The following is a 15,886-nucleotide window of genomic DNA, read 5'->3' as shown; positions in this document are numbered from 1 at the left end:
TATTAATTTCAATCAAAGGGAGATCTATCAATGAGGAAATAACTATAAGATATTTGCTGTAATGGGTTCTTCTCTTCTCTAACACTGTGCTTTCATCCAGAACAGGTGTATCATCTATTTCTATCAATGACACATTTACATTGCCTTCCATTGTTACTCTGTTTGAGGTTTAAAATAAGCTTTGATCATTGCTTTCTGTCTGTTTAAAAATACTGAGAACATGTTTGTCTTTGTTCAGTTACATTACAAAAGGTTTGGCAACTCCTGAAAAACTATTGTAGGTGACATTTTCAAAAATGTTTAAATGTTTAACAGTGATGTAAAGATTTACTCGTTAGGCGAATAATATGTTTAATTATTGTTGTGTGCATGTGCATGTGATTTCAATCCATCACTTATTACCAGTTGACTTGCTCCATGTATGCATTACAGAGATGTTAGCACACAAAAACATGTGGTAATTCAATGGTGTGGAATTGTACGGAAGCAGCTGTCCAACAGCAACGAAGAAATAGTTCTGCAAATACATAAGAAGAAGTCACAGGCGTGATACGCACAGCACAGGCAGGGGACTTATAGGAAGTAAAACTGTTTCCAAACATATTGTTCATGTCTTTCACATGAACAAATGTCGTAGTTTGATTAATGTTGTTTCAAACTATCAAATACTAAATTTGTCCTTATGGGCTGTTCGACCCCCCCCCAAATGGATTGTTCTTACCCCTTAAATGCTTGGTTTATCTAGTGTCCTGTCAAGCTAAAGCCACGGCATGACATTTATTTCACTACAGAGCTATTTTGCTGGAGGCTTCAACCACTATGTAACACACACTGAGCCCCTCTTGAGTAAGGAGTAACACAAAGGAAAGGAATAGCACAAGCCAGTTTAGCTGCAGTAATCTACATTTTAGTTCTGAGGAGACCCATAGTAAACACACAGCAAAGCGTAATAATGCATTGAGAAATCATGGTAAAGCAGAAGTAAGCATTGTAAAGCACAGAGAGGTATGGGAAGTTAAAAAAATAGCATGTAAAATTCCTTAGCAACATGTGGAATGTGTTGAGGATACCACTAAACATGTATCTGCATGAAGCACATTTACTTGTCGAGGTAAAAAAAAAAAAATTGGTCTGGGTTTCACTGATTAACATCTGGACTGAAGAAACTGAAATTATTTATTTCAAGAACACTGGCTGTTAATTGCAGTTATACACTGCCTGCCGAGGGTGGCTCTGCTAACCCAATTCAATGCTCTCCAGGTAAGAGGTTTGCAGAAGTGGTCATTTGCTGGCTCATTAGTTGAGAGATGTTAGTGGCAGACCTAACATAGCTGAGGGTGTTTGCCATTCGCTTCAACAGATGGTGCTGTCACCATAGCCATACTTCTAGCAGGCATCCTGAGCAAACTATATCCCAGTGTGTTTGATCTGTACATATGGGTTTCTTTGTAAGGGGTGGGATGTTACAGCCAACTTTTGAATCCTATTATTCCAGCTACACATTGTATGGGAGCCCCATCAGTACAGGCACACGTGTGTGAGTGTGGGAGAGAGAGACAGTGATGCAACGATAAATGAAAACGGTACCCTGCAAGCTATAAGCCATTTCTATACAGTAATGCTGTTCATTAATATGAAGATTGTGCAAAGACTCCCAGGAACCCGTCTGAGAATTGAATTTAGAGCTGATGGCTTTGCTTTGCAACACCTGCTGCTAATTATTTCCTCAGGCTTGATTTGTATAATTTAATTATTTATTTATATTTCTTCTATTGCTTGATCAATTTCCCCCTGGACTTGTTGATTACAAGAGAAATGCTCTTAGGATGATTGCTTTCGTATCTGAATCTCCCTGTTTCCCAAGCCTGCAATTTACAATGTACCAAACCAGTGCAGCAATGCAGTTTACTAAATCTCATCTTCTTCTTCTTCTTCTTCTTTGAAATTGGTGGTTTTGCTGGTGACAAGGAATACTTCTGAACTGGAAAACTTTAAATTCTGGGATCCAGAATTAATCTGCACCCCTGCAACACTCCTAGTGCATGTAAAAAACTTTGGTCAAAGAGTCTGGTAATAAAATAATTTAGAAGAACAGGTTTGTGTTGCAGAGGGTAAGGTTACCTGGAGCTCATACCTCATTCTGAAAGTGTCCTCAAGGAAATTATAGTTTTTGTGTCCTCAAGGAAATTATAGTTTTGTTTCTTGTTTCAAAGTCAAAGACTTTGTGAACTCCACCTTGGCTCATGCTCCTAGTCTCCAAGGCACGCTGTGTACAGTAAATCAAGGAGCCGAGCTCATACAACATACAAGCTCCCTGTACACATGAAGAGGTAACTTCAGGTACACAGTGATGGGGATATGACTGTAAATAGTACTAACTGTTTTAAGCCCTCATATCTGTCAAGACAATTTCCAAATGCACTTGACAGTGGCGAGTGTTGCATGGTAGTTTAAATCACATCTCGGTAGTATACGCTGTGTTTTCGCATCCATTTCAATTTCTTGAAAAATCAGTTCTGCAGCTATTGTCTAGCTCTGATCCCCATCTGTTAGATGCGAGAGAGAGGTCAAGTTCACAAGTTCAAGAGTTCATTTCCATGGTGAGTATTTGTGTGAAAACACCTGCGTGAGGTTTTTGTTTTTGAAATGGAAAGTCAGGGTGTGTCATAATACTGCCATAATACTGCTGCTGTCAGATAGTGATTATGTAAATAATGTTGATTTATTGCATGGTGGGCTCCACTTCCAGCATTGGAAATGGTTATCACGTAATGACCTACAAATCACAGAACCGGTCCTTTTTCTTTTGTGGGAACAGAATTGTGAGCTTAGTCTTCTCTGTTGTCTCTCATGAGGGACAGTCTTTTGGGAGAATAATATTTCAAGTTGAGCACTGTGGAAAGGGCTTCAATATTAGTCACCCCCTGTTGTCAGATCAATTAAAGATCAATTACAAAAAATCTGAGAAAAAAGGCACTTTACAGAGCGTTTAAAAGGGACCAAGAACAAAGTACACAGAAAGAGTACTTAGAACTGCAAACACAACCTCTTGTTTGTAAACTTTCTTATGTTCTTATGCTCTTATGTTAAGATTCTGCTGGTGCAGCGTTAGGTGGAGATGCCCTGGTCCATTGTGTAAGGTTAGCTCTGGGCGGTGCATTGCAGTCGGGCTCATTATTAAACAGCCTGTAGCTGTTGAACTTTACCTGCTGCTTGAGTGGTGAGTCATTCACTGTATTATCACAATAAACTACTAAATAGTGCCACACATAATCAGGTCAACCGAAGCACTTAGAATTGTCAAAGAGAACTGTATTTCTCTAAGTTTACAAGAAATCATTATACAAATTCAGCACAGGATTGTGTGAATCACCAAGCAGATCACATGAATTGTTAGGGAGCTGCTAAACATTTGGTTGTCATAAGCTAAACGGAAGTGTGAGCACAGGTTAAAAAGTGGCATCTATGGAGTGCTGGAACAATGCGGTGATAAAGTGACTCTCATTCTGGGCACATACTGAGACTCTTCTTCATTGGATACATATTTGTAAAACGTGTTAAACATTCAACACTTTGTTGGATTATACCCAGGAGGCTAGGAATCTATTCTAAAGGTTTGGAGAAGATTTATGGCAGGTTATCATGCTAACCATGTACAGTAGAATTTGAAAGACGGACAGACGGACACAGTTTTGAATAAGGACCGTAAATGTCTCTGCCCTTTACTAGATTCAGTATAATTGTGTAGTTTTCAATCCATATTCAAAAATTGACAGAAGCCTTCTTCTTCCTGTAACAAAGTTTTAGTTTTGTGCTCATTTTAATGGAAGCAAAAAAAAAGCCTAACTGTTAGGGGTTCCCTATTTAAGCATCAGGGGCTGAATCATTTGGGGGTGCTCCAGACTTTGGCTTGGCTTGGCTTGGCGGGCTGTTTCACAGACATTTACTCCCTGATCACCCCCAGCTTGGTATTGATGCTTTCAAACTGCATTTGTCCTAACTGAGTTGAATGTGCTGATTTATATTTGAAATAGTGTTTTCTTATATTTTTCAAAAAAAAAAAAAAAACATTGTTGTTGGCTTTATTTGCCTTGGTCACATTTATACCGGTCCAAATGTTTTATTGCGCTTTGATAAAATGTGCCCTTGCTTTTGCACTTGCTTCAAACGGAGAGGTCCTCATGTCTAATTGATTCCCTCAGCTTTGATAAGCCTCTGAAGATACAGACACTGCACTCGGGCTGCCCTTTCGCCCATGTCTGTCCACTCCTTTCCTAGCACCCCATGGGGTTCCTTTCCTCTACTGAGGCTAATCAAGAACACATAAAATGAATACCTTAAAAATAAAATAAATTGAATACGTTGGTTACTGCACGTTTGACGCTTGAGCTTCACAAATAAAAGGGTGGGGATTGTCCATGAAAACTTACAAATCATGTTGACTTTTGTTGTATTGGGTATTGTTGGCATCTCAAAAGCAATGAATGCTATTTGTGTAAAAGTGTCCTACCGTTAGAACCACAATCGAATACAGCTGAACCACTGTCAAATAATCATCTAATGGAGCCCGGAAAAAACCCAAAACATTCAAGCACGTTGCTGACAGTGCTTCTGTTCTTCTGTTTTTTGATAGAAGTGATATGCTGTAGGATGAAAGATAAGATGGTAAATGTACTGCAGCAGCATCATTTAGTCGATTTTTGTTGCATTATGAACGGTGCATTAAAAATATGGTGACCTTTCCCAGGCACCTTTTAGTTCAATTGCAAAATACTGTAGGTGTAGACTAGAATTTGCAGCTTCTTTTAGTAATGTAATCATTTCAGGGCTTTAATAGTAAATCTAAAGTAATGCATATTGAAAAACATCCAGGGCATGTTCTGTTAATGTTAGATTTAAAAGCTTTAAAAACAAAGTTTTTAATTGGAACACAACACAAAGTTCATATAACACAATTGGAGCAGCATGAGTCAGAACTGAACTATACCCGCATGACTCAATGTGCATTGATTTTAGTTGGTGAGTCACTGGGGACCATATTCATCTGTTTTCTAGTCTTTCTACTTTCAGGAAATAAACCAACCTTTCCCAATAGCCAAAGCCAGCGAAACTGGATGTGTGCTGTAACTAAGGTGTGGTAGATTAACTTTCTGTTGTAAGACCTTATATGTTTTCATGTCCTGAAGCTATACTGGTCCTGCATGAGACAATTATTAAATGTAAACATTTTACATGGTCTCTCCAATTACTGTGTATTCACTAAGTAAATACATGTGTACTTACACATAATTACAATGTTATTATGCATAGTTAAAATATACGCAATGTGTAAGTCTTTTTGCATGATATAACCCTAACCCTAATCCCATATCTAACCATAACCCTTGAGCCCAAAGCTAATATTGATCTTTAAAATGATATTTCATTTCAAAATTCAAATCAAGTCTCGGGCTGAGTCTCATTTCTGTGTTGGCGAGGAAGCTGAAATAACTCAATTCCCAACCTAACTCCAACCAACCAAGCCAAACAATAAAGGGTTCTCTTTCTGTAAAGTTGTGTGCCTCACTGTAAAGTGGAAGAATGCTTCCACTATAGCCCATGATGCCAGGGGATATGACTAATATTAATCTAACACTAATCAGGTGAGAAAAATGTGCAGAAACCATGACTGGGTTATTTTGGGTCTATGCTGTTTCTATAGCGAAACTCTCTCTCTCTCTCTCTCTCTCTCTCTCTCTCTCTCTCTCTCTCTCTCTCTCTCAGCTGGTTTGCTCTCATTAAAAAGGTTGGCAATTGAAGAATTAGTCGAGGTGCTGAGATCAGAACCCCTTGCTGTTATTACGACTTGCTCAGAGAACATCAGTCACCCCTAACTGTTCCCTGCCCTGAACCAACCACTGTGCAGCACAGGCAGATTAATTGGGTCCTACTTATTCCTAAAAAAAGATTTGAATCAGTGACCCTCTTGCAAAGAGGTGAACGCATTACCTACAGAATCAGCTGCTTACTATAACCACAGTTAACCTTCATATGGAGGTGAATTTAAAAAAAAAAAAAGATAGTTAAGCAAGAATACCCAACACATAAGGAAGAAGACAAGGAATGTATCATTTATATATGCAATTTTTTTTATTTTTTGGTGTGTTATTATTGGCTCACCATCACTCACTCCCCTTAAGTGTAATTACAAGCATGTTTCTATATAATCAGCAACATCACAGTATATATCTGCCCTCCCTGGGCTAAATAAGTATTTTATTGGAAATCTTTCCATTCGAACTTGAATCAGCTGATAATAAATACTATTAAAATCTACCAAGGATTCTCTTGCTAAGCTGACAAATTTGCTGAAACTTGTCAGAATTAATAAGCACTCTGGGACAGTATATAGCAGTACATCCGTACTTTATGGCTGTTAATGAGGGTCTTCCTAATTAATGTAGACGTTTTTCAACTCTACAAAAGCTGATCTGCATGAAATGAACTGAAATCAATTTATGGAGGATTTACATGCAAAGAAGCTCTTCAAAAATTTCTTATACTTACTGTTTGTTTGAATAAAGTTTTTTTTTACAAGGTAGCCATTTCAAAAGGAATACTAGGTATGACAATTTGATATATATAGAGATCTTTACCAATGCAAGACACACACACACACACACACACACACACACACACACACACACACACACACACTCACACATCAATTTAAAAACTCTTTGGTATAACATCACAAACTTACTATAGTTTATACGGGGTTATTTGGGGTTGAACATGAAACATGAAATGAAAATCCTTTGTATTTCCACTGTAATCACAACCTCATAATCTACAATCATAACCTTTCATAGCTGTATGCACCTGGATTACTGTACAAACAGATATATAATATAATATAATATATAGGGTTAGGGCTAGGATTATGGTAAGGGTTAGGGGCATATGGCAGTGTCAGGATTAGGATATGGGTTAGGGTTAAGGTTAGAAATACATACAGCTCCATCCTTTTCTAGATCAGTTCACTGGAGTCTAGTTCATAGTGACAAGTTTTCAGCTGTCATCCTAAAGTCAAGATGCACATTTTTACAAGAACAAATTGGAAGTGGTAGGAGTTTCCATTATTCAATTCAATCATTCAGGCGGAAATGCAGAATAATGTGCAATAAAAAAAGACATACCTTATGAAATGAATAGAATCACTCAAAGCACCATGACATCATAAAGGAGATAGTTATCTCCTACCAAACTCGCTGTGCTTTTTTCCCCTTTATAATTAAAGGTAACATTTAAGATCCGCTAAAATTCAGAATTTTGACACCCACATTTGAGTCACTTTTAAGAGGAAGCCTGAGTCTGATCAGATGCACCAGCATGTCACTGTCCTATATACCGATGTTTATCTCATCTTAGACTACAAATGCAAACAATCTAAATGAAGCAACTAGAAACAATAATCCATGTGCAAATATCCCCGTAGCAAGAGGAGAGGGGACTTTATGTCAAGGTCCTTCTCCAAGAGGAGAGGGGACTTTATGTCAAGGTCCTTCTCCAAGAGGAGAGGGGACTTTATGTCAAGGTCCTTCTCCAAGAGGAGAGGAGACTTTATGTCAAGGTCCTTCTCCAAGAGGAGAGGGGACTTTATGTCAAGGTCCTTCTCCAAGAGGAGAGGAGACTTTATGTCAAGGTCCTTCTCCGTTGGTCTATTACTGCACTCATGTTTCAGCAGATGTTTATGTACAGCAGGGATCTCCATCCCTGGTCCTGGAGAGCCCCTGCAGAACCAGGGTTGAAGACCTGCTGATATACTGTATGACCTTACTTTATCTGTATCACTGCTGTCCTCTCTTGGCCCCCCTCTGTACACCGCTCACCCTGCTGTTCGGCCTAGGGCCAGTTTTGCGTCTATACCTTAAGGCAGCATTAAAATACATAGATACATTTATTTCTGCATTTCTTTTGACAAACTCTCATGGCATGCCACAAGCTTGCTCTGAACTTTTTTGCACTGCATTCAGAAGGAGAGCCCAGGGTGCAATTATGCTGAATTGCATGGTGGTTTTGCAGTGTGGACTTAATTGACTGGCACAACCACCCTGGTCAATATGTAGTGTTTGTTCGATGCTGGATTCAATAAAGCTGTTAATGCTCGGTTCTGTCTGATAGTACAATAAATAAATGCAGTGTAAAAAGATTTCAGAGGTCTTCAAAGGGGGCTCGCTTACACAGGATTATACAAAACGGACAATTGATAAAGCTGCAGTATATAGAGTAGGAGCCCCCGCGGGCCACTCCTTTGTGCTAAACCCGAGCCATTTCTCACTATCAAAACCATCCTGGAGATTGATTCTGATGAAAATAGACTTACAGGTGACAGCACAGTATCTGACAGATATGGATGAACCCCGGTGAACTAAAAACAAGTAAACATATCACACTAAAAAATGTACACATTAAGTACATTGTAACTATGCATGATAACATTGTAATGATGTATTATTTTAAGAAGCATGCTGTCTCACAGCTGTAGCATTGCCTCACAGTGTTACCAATTTCTTAGGAATGCAGAATGACTGCAGGGGAGATGTCTCTGTATTTTTCAATGCATTTAGTAATCTTAATAAGTGTGTAAATGAATAACTCTGGGAGATAAACCCCAGCATTAGTATTAAGATCGGTGACTACTCAGATTATTAAGATTATCGCAAATGGGTTGCTGACTGGTAGCACATTGAATGTCTTGAAGAAACACATCCTTTTGCAGCAAATGTCCCACCCAGCCATTCCACATTGGTAGAAACCAGCTTCATTCTTCTCCTGAAATATATTCTCTGATATGACAGAATCCATCTATGGGCTGTCAAATTGATTGCATTTGTGAACGCGGTTTATGATGAATGATGCTGTATTTTTTAAAATTAACTTTACAGTTATTAACAGTGATCTCCTTTGCCACGTTTCTTATCAAGAAACCATGCGGTCTTATCAAAGATGAAACACGACATGCTGAGCTTGAGGTTTTCTGGCTATTATAACTGGATTCACGCACTAATAAATATCAGATGCCAAAAATGTCAGGCCCGATGGTATTCACTGTTTCTTTTGTTACAGGACCTGCTTTCCTGTAAATGAGTCTGTCTGAAGGCTTGTGGAGGGAGTGACCATGTGAGGGAGTTGCAATATTAAACAAAATGCATTTTAGCATTAAAGCTTCAAAAGTTAGTTTCAAGCGGGATTTTTTACATTCACAACAAGAATGACTTAAACCTGACCATTTTCTTTCCTTATTGTTTCTAAGCTTTTGTGCCACTGATTCAATGCTAATTTTAAGGGTTCCTACATGTACCACAGTGATTACTAGTTTTACAACACTGAGATTTCCAAGAACTTCAATTCAGTTTAATTGTCACGGTTTGTAATGCAGGTTTCAATAAGGGTTTGTTGCAGGCAGTTAGTTATCACATATAATGAATGCATGTAATGCTCATCCAATTCTTAAAATCTGTTCAGGTTTGGCACAGCAAAAAACTAACCAATTTTAACCAAGAAATCTTTTAAACCTAATATGTTAATGTGACAGAGATAGAATGATTCTTGGTGATAAATCTCTCTCCCGACCTGTGAGGGCGCTGTGTAAAGGGAACAGAGTGCCCTGGACGTCTGGATGGCCAGACAATTCATTCCCAGGGTTAGAAGGAAGTCAGTCATCTAAAAAAAGGGGCGGAACTACGATACACTAAATCATTGACCTGGAAGGGAAACGACATGGCAGCTGCGGATTAGAGGAGCGGTTGACCTTGTTAACCGAGGGGTCGTGATTGACGGTACAAAAGGGAGCGTAGCGAAGTGATCTGTTCCTTTGTATGGTTAAAGCTGAACCTGAAGGAGACCGTGTATTGTAATCGGGAGTGTTTTCTTTATTTTCTTTTGTCGTGTCTAAAGAACCACTTGTTTGTTGTTATTAAACGGCTGAACACGATCCAGAGCTGTCGCCAAAGGCCAGCACTACCTGGACATCACTGCACATTGCTTCACGAATAACTGTATTTACACCACGAGCACTATCACACGCACTGTGGACTTGTGTTTGTGTTTTGTGTTACGTGTGGGTGTTTAGCAACGGGACTATTAATATTACGGGACCATCCCGGGGATTAACAACAGAGCAACACACACCGCTGTATTGCCTGTTCTCACTGATATTGTTTACTGCCGTTTGTCATCAGACTTTGGATTGTACAAATTAAATATCATTGCACCTGGATTATCATTGTCTGTCTGTTCATTGATCACTGCTGCATTCCTGCACCTGCACACTGTTAACCACTTTGCCACAGCTAAACAAGCAAAAAGGTCCTTTTTGTTAGACTGACTTGAACACATTGATTTTGTCCAGCCTTTGTTCTGACATAAACCTTTTATTATAGTTATTTTTGGAGAAAACTTTTTTTTTTTCATTGCCCGTGACCAATGATAGCTTTCAAATTCCATGTTTTGTATCAAATCCTCTCAAAAGCAATAAAGTTTCTATTTCCCATGGCCTAATATTGCATTTTTTTCAACAAAAACAAAAAATAAAAATATCAATACAGAGAATGAACAATAGGCTGCTTTGCATTATAATTTCAAAAGCGAAACGTGAAGCACTGTAAGAGAAAGGTTTGGAATCATTCCATTGAACTGACTGACTGGACCGTAAATCAAAGCACTACTAGCAAGGAGAAATGTTCTTTTAAACTGCTATCTTATAGGAATTTTTTTCCTTTCAGAATATAAAGTTTTGTGCAAACCTTTCTTTCATTGTCTTTAGGAAATATTGTAACAGTGTTGGTGTATTGGTGTCCCACCAGCGAACATTTGTTCCATCCTACGTTAAGAACATAAAAACATAACATAAGAACATAAGAAAGTTTACAAACTAGAGGAGGCCATTCAGCCCATCTTGCTCGTTTGGTTGTTAGTAGCTTATTGATCCCAGAATCTCATCAAGCAGCTTCTTGAAGGATTCCAGGGTGTCAGAATTCAACAACATTACTGGGGAGTTGGTTCCAGACCCTCACAATTCTCTGTGTAAAAAAGTGCCTCCTATTTTCTGTTCTGAATGCCCCTCTATCTAATCTCCATTTGTGACCCCTGGTCCTTGTTTCTTTTTTCAGGTCAAAAAAAGTCCCCTGGGTCGACATTGTCTATACCTTTTAGGATTTTGAATGTTTGAATCAGATTGCCGCGTAGTCTTCTTTGTTCAAGACTGAATAGATTCAATTCTTTAAGCCTGTCTGCATATGACATGCCTTTTAAACCCGGGATAATTCTGGTTGCTCTTCTTTGCACTCTTTCTAGAGCAGCAATATCCTTTTTGTAACGAGGTGACCAGAACTGAACACAATATTCTAGGTGAGGTCTTACTAATGCATTGTAAAGTTTTAACATTACTTCCCTTGATTTAAATTCAACACTTCTCACAATATATCCGAGCATCTTGTTGGCCTTCTTTATAGCTTCCCCACATTGTCTAGATGAAGACATTTCTGAGTCAACATAAACTCCTAGTTAACATATGTGTGTGTATAATTCTAGTAAATGTAAGTAATGTTTGCAGGCTGTTATCATGCATTATTGTAGGCGAGACTAGATCTGTCACAGGGGACTGGATGGTGGAGGTTTAGGGTTAGGGTTAGGGTTAGGGAAAGTGGTCTTAAAAATAAGGTTTTAGTTGAAAATGCATGAAAAAATTACTTTGTTACAAAAAATAAGGGGGTACAAATAATCGGACGGGGAAACCAATATCTCCGAATATTGTTTTTTTTAGGGGGATTCATTTTTTAAGGGGGGGGGGGGGGACGGGGGACGGACGGGACACATTCTCTGACACCGGCAGTGCCACACACTTAGGTGAACACACAGACTTCAGGGTTTAAAACGCATCGCATTCTTTTCACTAGTTTCCTGCTTTGTTCCCGTCACTCTGAACCTGTGCAGGAATGAACAGGTAGGGCAGATGAACCAATCAAAACGTAGACATTTGGGAGCGTCGTCGGGAACCAATGAAATGCTTCCGATTGAACAGGTTGAATTGAAACCGCTGATGTCGTGAATTCAGAAGACATTTTGATGGGAAGACCCGACGCAAAACTGATGTGTTTACAAAAAAAATATCCAGAACTATCGCGATTATGTCGAACAAGATATTGCAGGAATACATACAGCAAAGCGGGAAGCTAGGTAAAGTAATGCGTTGTGTTTTAAACCCTGCTACAGCCTTTCCAGCTACACTGAAGATAGGGCTCCACCTTTTGTGGTTACTGTTCGTTCCCTGGCATTACAGCTCCCTATGTCTGTGTAACATTAAACCACCCCTATTGAGAATGCACTAACTTTGTTATTGGACAAGCAATGTTTTACCTCCAGACTACGGACTACTAGGGAACAGGACAACATGTTATTTCTTTTTGAAGAGCCCTTTCTCACTGAATGCTCGTAATCAGCGATGCATAAAGGTACACTTGACTTCTGAAGATGGATCAATTTTTTTATTTTTTTTAAAATATAGTAGCGTAGAACTCGCACTCTGGCATGAAATGAACTTTTTCAAACGTGGTTATTTTTTCTCCTGACGTTTTCTTTTATAGCATTAATCTGAACGGTCGATTAATCAATGCGCAGCATAAAGTCCATTATGGACTGGAATTTTAGTTGTAGCCTACCCCAAAACATGTAGTAATAATAATAATAATAATAATAATAATAATAATAATTATTATTATTATTATTATTAAACTGCTGTTAAACAGCAGATGTGTTACCAGTATGTTTAAGCAGTGGCACTGAAACAATTTTTAAAGTAGGGGTGCTGAAAGCCATTGAACAAAACTGTAACCCCTGTATATGACTGAAGCCAAGACCCCCAGTGCCCCTGTGTTTAAGCCTTTAATCAGCTTTTTGAATGGATTCCCAAAGTCAAATTGAAAGCTAAAGTGTGCCGGCTGCACATTTCTGATTTAAAAAAGAAAAAGAAAAAAAAATTCTTGTAAGTTTACTTCACAGACGGAAACATTGGTGAAGCACTCTTACTGCTAAATTGTTAACGGGATTGAAGGATTTGTATGATGGCATTGCCAGATTATCTATCTGCACAGCTCTGTAATTATTTGTTTGGGTATTAAACACAAATGCTTATTAAATATTGCTTAAAGCGATGAGATTGCAGTGCATTGCAAGCCATCACAAGTGTGTTTGATGAGATTACAACGAAAGCAATATATCTGCCATGCAAATGTGTCTCTGTAGTGGTTTACTGGGGCGTATACAGTAGATTGCAATGGAAATCATGTTCCCATTTTAGGTAATAAACAATGACAGTTATTACAGTATGAGACCATTTCGACATTCTGGAACAACATATTAAAACTGCATATTTACTTTTTGATTCTTTTGTATATGAAGCTTCATATTTCAGAATGTTAACAAAAGCCACCAGCATGAGAACAGCAACCACAAGACGCCGTGATGAAATCCGGTTTCAGCAGGGCCTGCTCAAACAACCGCGCCCAAAAGTGTGATGCTTGTTATGTTGATTCCACTTGATGAGGCTTGACAGCCACAGATGTTAGAGACGTCACAGTCTCCACATTCCAGGCAAAGATTAGATCTTCATAACTCCATAATAAGACAGCTTTTGTGAAGGGCAATTACAGAAAAATATATAGAGAGAGATTTTATATAACATTTTTTTTGTTTGTTTTTGTCAGAGCTAGAACATCTGTTCTTTGCATTCAATTCAATTAAATCTGGTACAATCTGGTATACTTTCCTGCTATTTTACATATAAATTTGTACAAATAGCAAGATACGAGTGAGCAAAGTGACCCGGATTAGAATACTTTAATCAGCTTTTTAGAAGCTAAGCAAGGTTGGGAAAGGTCAGTCCAAGGATGGAAACCTTACAAAGAAGACAGGTGCAGCAGGTGTAGTGGTGCTTGTGCTCCAGTAGGGGTCGCTGTCCCCATGATAATTAAACAGATGTTGGTGGCACTGGATGAGATTTGAAATGTTCTTTCTGCATTGTGGAAGGACGTTTAAAGATCCCACTTTATTAATTTGAAAAATAACAGAGCTGTCAAACCCATTGCCCTGCCCTATTTGCAATAAAGTAGCACATCCAATTAAATCCCTGTGGGGAAATTCTAGCAATGATACCGGTAGTAAGAAATGATGCATCTTGGTAATTATAATGTTCTGCCTTTGAAATTGAATAGTTATGTGAATATTCTATTTGCATAAAGTAGCGCCTTTGGAAATGATCATTTTGTGTTTTTTGTAACCTTCCTTCCTTTTCAATATATTTTTCTTTGCGTGTTTTCTCTCCCCTGCTGTATGGTAATTAAAAGTCTCTGGCACAATGCGTTTGGTGTCCCTCTAACCTCAGCGTGTCAGTGACTTTAACTGTGAATAAATTGCTTTCCTTTATAATCTTCAATCGATTCAGTGCTATGGACGCATTTGTCAAAAACCTTAATTCTTTCTGAAAAGAAAATGCATTTTGTCACAAAAAAAAAAATCTTTTCTGTTGACAATTTTTTTTTTTTTAAAGCTTTGACAAAATGCATTCTGTCATAGCTTTGAGAGTGTTCCACATGCGGAATAGGCCTTGTGATTTATAAATAATATAAAACATAAAACTGTCCCTGCTGTCGTTCACTCTGGGGCGGGTTTGGGTGGGAAAATCAGCAGCTTTCAAAGTGTCAATCATCTTCCACAGAAAACTAAAAAAAAATCCTTTTCAATGTGGTGGGAAGACTTGGTGTAAGCAAAGGGGTGCAGTCTAGTGATAGACTTGGTGTAAGCAAAGGGGTGCAGTCTAGTGATAGACTTGGTGTAAGCAAAGGGGTGCAGTCTAGTGATAGACTTGGTGTAAGCAAAGGGGTGCAGTCTAGTGATAGACTTGGTGTAAGCAAAGGGGTGCAGTCTAGTGATAGACATGGTGTAAGCAAAGGGGTGCAGTCTAGTGATAGACTTGGTGTAAGCAAAGGGGTGCAGTCTAGTGATAGACTTGGTCCCATGTTCTGTTATAGTGCAAGAGGCTAATAAGACTGAACCACAGGAATCAGTGGGAAGAAGAACAGAATTCAAAATGAATCCTTTCACAACTCAGAGGAAATACATAAGATATTCAGGTGTTATTCTTGTGGTAGTCAGCCGGAATTCATTATAAATTTGCGGCCATTATTTTTAAGTGTTGCCGTGGCAACTTATGAATATTACTGTGGAATTTAGGTGCTGCACATTCTAGAGAACAGCAGCTATTTTCAAATGATTCTGTAAAGAGTTAAGCTTGATTGCATTATCTTTAACACAATTGCTTCATTTTTTTTTTTTACTTTGAAAGATAAAGAGATTATAATTGTCTTTTATCACTCTGGGAAAGCTTGGCGACAGGTTGTTTTAGCAACGGCTGTTTACAGAACCATGTGGGTGTTTGTCTCCCATTTCAACCCCTCCATTCCTGTGTCCTGGCATCAAATCCCAGACCACATGTTTTATTTATATATCATTCTGGCAGCCTTCAGATTCAATTTTATACCTTCATTGTAACAAAAGCAGCATCATCTTTGAAAGTGAAACACAGAAGTGGTAGCTCATCTGGTCACATTGGGTCATAGGTTTCAAATCTTCAAATGCATAGGAGTATAAGGAGAGCAGATGAAGATTAAATATAAAATAAAAATTATTATTATTATTATTATTATTATTATTATTATTATTATTATTATTGAGCAGTGTGGAGTAGTGGTTAGGGCTCCGGACTCTTGACCGGAGGGGCCTGGGTTAAATCCCAGGTGGGGGACACTGCTGCTGTACCCTTGAGCAAGGTACTTTACCTAGATTGTGC

Source organism: Acipenser ruthenus, chromosome 27 (genome assembly GCF_902713425.1).
Source record: "Acipenser ruthenus chromosome 27, fAciRut3.2 maternal haplotype, whole genome shotgun sequence".
NCBI classification, from domain to species: Eukaryota; Metazoa; Chordata; class Actinopteri; order Acipenseriformes; family Acipenseridae; genus Acipenser; species Acipenser ruthenus.
Note: the sequence above shows the minus strand (reverse complement) of the source record.